Consider the following 4,491-nt stretch of genomic DNA (forward strand, 5'->3'; position numbering starts at 1 on the left):
CTCCTTTCTAAAATATAATAAGATGCACTTATATTATCAAGTTATTGCTAAGTAATCTTTCAGGCAAGATGTCAAGAGTAGAAATGCCATCCAGTTTCTGAGCCACTATAAACTGCACTATGCTAGCCCCCCAAGATAAGCATTTGGCAGCATTATTCTGACTGAAGATAAACAATGATGCAATCACAGTAATTGAACTGAGGCTACAGAAGCTCAAAAATTCCTATTAAAAATTCAGCCACAGGCCTTAGGAAACTCAGACCAGGATAGAAGACAAACGTAGCTCATAGCTCAAGTCGTAACAGTGATGAGGTTCCTTAAAAGATCGTATACAAATGGTAAGTGACTGACCTTCAGAGTACACTATCTACTGCTTGAGAAGTTAGACTACAATATCCAGTAAAAGGGTTGGCTTGCATTGTACGCAGCACCTTTGCAGGCCAAAATTCACATAAGTCAACAACTGAGAAGGAAGAACACTAGCAGAAGGTATCTTCAGACATTTCACTTATAAGCTGTTAAATATTACCGCTTTCTATTGCGGTCTTACTCAAAAAGAGAAGAATAACCATTGCTCCAGTTTTAGAAATAAAGACCAAACCCTTGGCAGAGACTAAACAGATAAAAACTTACTCTTCTAGATGAAATTAAGTAACCAAAAGTCCTTCAAAATGTAAAAGTATATGCAACCTTTATGACAGCTGTTGCTGCATGCTCCAGCAATGGTGACTAACTGAAATAGGAGTCCCTTCAACCAGGACTCAGTAATAACACCCTATACCATAGTTTTATAGATTCTTCTCTCCTCCAAACATGTGTTTCAAGAATCTCCAGAACACAACTACTCTACATTTGGTTATGTTTCCAGAGACTCCAGTACATGGCTGCCTCTTCTGTGTGTTCAATTCACCACCAAAAGATATTCCATAACCAGGAAACTTATATATTTCTTTGTTCTGAAGCAATAGGTGTAAAATACTTCAAAAGAAGTGCTTAACCTTTCTGCAACAAGCAAAAGACAGTTTGGATATACAATATCTTAAGTTACTGCCTCAGATCATATAAATAAAAAATAAAGAACCTGGGATAATAATTATTTTGCACTTAGCATATGATAATTTTTGGAAAAAAAGAGCCATTCAATTACAACAGGGGGAATTTACAAATCACATACCAAATACTCAAACACAGAACAGAAATGACGTCTGCTTACCTTGGATTTAGCATGCCAGCTGAAGTGAAGATTGTTGGTCTCGCTGGGAATTAAGAGATTGAAGGACAACGCATAATGATTAACAACATCATTCCTCACATAATACAACTCTGCATCAAGACCTATAATGAGAGCAGGAAGAAAAAAAAAAGTAAGACAGGGAAAAGCAGAACTAACAGTAACACATGCTATAACTAACAACTCTCACTACCATTACCTCCACTTTTTTTTTTTTTTTGAATGATTAAGCACATACTTCCTAAAGCCCAAAAACTCAACAGCAGGTTTGGAGAACAGTGTTTATGTCAGAATTCAGCACAAGAGTGCTTCCAATTCTTATAAAGCAGCAATTTCAGAGAGATGCTACAGCCCAATAAACTGACAAAGGTTGGAATGTCATGGAAGGAAAGATAACATTTTTTCATACAACTCCCCCAAAAATTGATTACAGACTCTCATGAATGGCACCCTGTCTTCTCCTGGGAATCAAGGGTCCAATTTTTTTTCTTATTTGCAATTGGGTACACAAAATATATTGCTTTGGGTTATCGATTCTTTAATTGCAGGTAATTCTTCCTGTAATAGCTCATTTCTTGAGCACTCTCCTAACTAACTAGGCCAAGAAACATAAGCACTATGAAATTAACTTCAACATAATTAGATCAGAAGACAAAGTGTGTAATCAGAGGAGTGACATTTGTACACCAAACAGCACTAATATTTAACATCTACCATTTGCTTTGTGAACTTTATAAAAAACCTAGAAGATTGAGAGACCCAGGAAACTATTTACTAAAGAACACCAAAGCGCATTTTCCTAAACAAGATGCATGCTCCAATATCAAGAATACTGAAAATCCCTTTATCTTTTGCTTCGCATATTTCCAGATCACCCTGAACACAGGGTAGGACCCTACAGCTTGCCATTGGTGCAAGTTAACCCCATCCCCTGCAGCTGTAAAATTAATGCCAGCTCCATCTCAGTACAAAACCATACTGCCTTTATAATCAATACCATTGTGTCTTATCTACAGCATTTTCCTCCATTCCTCCCAGGCAAATCCAGGCTCAGCAATTTATTGACATCCTAAGAGAATAACTAGGCAAATCAGACACAGGTGCATGCTCCAAGTATGAGCTGTGCAGAGGGGACAGAGTCCAACTAAAACATTCACAGTACAATTGGGAACATAAATAACGGAGCTATTTTTATTATGGCTAGAAAGTTAAGAAAACCRGAGAGTCTATGATTCTAGAAAGACAGCATTTAAGGCATCCTGAAGTTATTTCAAGAATTTAGGGAAGCATGAAATGCTTTTTTAGAAGGAAAAAAAGAAAAAAACCCACAGAGGTAATGACTAGAATTGTGTAGACAAGTGGCATTTGAAGAAAGGGAAGAGAACTAACTTGAGAGAAATAATTCCTCCTACTTAGTGCAAAAATTGGGCACAGATCAGGGCAAAGCGATAACTGCTCTCTTAATCCAGAACAATGTTTAACTCACCTTATTTTCATAGGACACTGAAATACAGCCAAGAGATTCCCTTCAATTTTGTTGCCATTAACCACTTTCATTCCCCGCTGCCTCATTAGTATCCAGAAACTTAATCAAAACCCAACAGTATATGATCACAGGTACGGGGCAGGGGGGACCCTGGAGACTAGATACATGAAATAGATCAACAGAACAGAGTAATCCCAGAGAGAAGTGCTCTCAAACCAGATCCTGAACAGACAAAGATATAGGTGATTCTGTAAGTGTTAAAAAAGTTAAACCTTCTTCAGTTTGCCCATTTTTCTGCTCAAGGCTTAATGGCAAGTGTCAAGCAAAAGCACACCCACCAACAGAGGAGAGAGGAAAATACACACACACACACACACGTAGCTTGAACCAAGATAAAACTTTGAATTCACATAAAAAGAAAGATTCTGAAACAATTTGCCCAGATTATATAGATGTGTATGCACGTGAAAATAAGAAACCCTCACCAGATTTAAATGCAGGAGGAGCGTGTGGAAGAGCTTACAACTACCAGACACCTGCAATTAGATCTGAACAACAAGATGGGGAAAACTTACGGGCATAAACTTATCAAAATATTCTTATCAAACCCAGTAAGTGCCATTTATTCCAAAAAATTAAGACAAAAGAATAAAGGGGTGAAAAAAAAATCAAAATTCATCTTTGGGACAGTGAAATTGCTTTCGGAAGAGCCAAACTCCTCTTGCTGATAAATGCTCTCATCAACGATTAGAGGTTCAAGGAAACACTGTTTCAGAACTTGTATCACCAGAGAGTTTTCAATGGGATAATCCCTGACATAATATAATCTTTGCAGAGAAACTGGTTTAAAAAAAGTAAATAAAATAAAAAAATGTGCGTACGGCAGTAAAATAGACCATTATAAAAATTGCTCTTTACGAAGGCCACATAAAAGGCTATCCTGGCAAAGCTTCCAAGTATAAAAACCTCTATTTGCAAAAATATCTAAAAGTGTACAAAACCAAATGACCCTAAAAGATGATCAATGACATCTTTCAGCTTCAATGGAGGCAGCATGCTACAACACTTAGTGACGTGATTGTATAAAACCACTAATGTTTTAATGCCTGTACTGCAATAAAAAGCTAGACACGAACAGGCGATGTTAATTATATGAACTCAAACAGCATTATGCAAGAGCAGCATGAGAATCAATTTCAAGTTTTATTGCTTCAAAAAAGTTACGCTCCAGTTAAGAGACTGGCATATAAAAATAATCCAAGTAGTTTTGTAACATAGCTCTTAACTCATAAAAAAAGAAAAGTCTGTCTGGCTTAGCATCCTGTCTCTAAAAGGGGCCAATGGAAGAATACAAAACCAAGACAAGTATATAGTGACATTTCACTATACATTCCTCCTTGCTTCCCGTGACTGTGGATCAGGAACTTCCTAAATTAAAAGGTGGTATCTTTGAACAGCTCTCACAGAAGAAAAATCTAGTGAATTTGGACAAATGCTTTCTGAAACCATGGAACCTCCTAGATACATACTTGGAAAATTTCTATGTTTCACTGCTGTATGGTACTTGAAGATAGCCACTCATTTTTTTTTCTTAGTATAACGTCAATTAAAACATTTCCCCTATAACAAGTCTTTTCCAGCAACAGACTACAAACAAAATTCAATTTGCAATGCAAAACTAAGAACCTGTGACCAGGTTCTAACTGTCCTATCTCCAATCCTCCACAGTATAGTTTTGCTTCCGGACCATCCATCCATCCCTAATTTTTTTTTT

At 36.9% G+C, this 4,491-nt stretch overlaps 1 protein-coding gene across 2 annotated transcripts in view; it reads right to left on the reverse strand.

The window, feature by feature from the left end:
- Positions 1-1,336, reverse strand: part of RYK (receptor-like tyrosine kinase) — a 43,199-nt gene extending 41,863 nt beyond the window's left edge. For both annotated transcript variants that reach the window (XM_026078563.1, XM_026078562.1), the window contains exon 1: positions 1,214-1,336. The gene's annotated coding sequence lies outside the window, so the exon portion shown is untranslated. The remainder of the gene's footprint in view (positions 1-1,213) is intronic.
- Positions 1,337-4,491: the final 3,155 nt, after the last annotated feature.

This window comes from Apteryx rowi, unplaced genomic scaffold (genome assembly GCF_003343035.1).
Source record: "Apteryx rowi isolate R43461 unplaced genomic scaffold, aptRow1 scaffold_480, whole genome shotgun sequence".
Taxonomy (NCBI): Eukaryota; Metazoa; Chordata; class Aves; order Apterygiformes; family Apterygidae; genus Apteryx; species Apteryx rowi.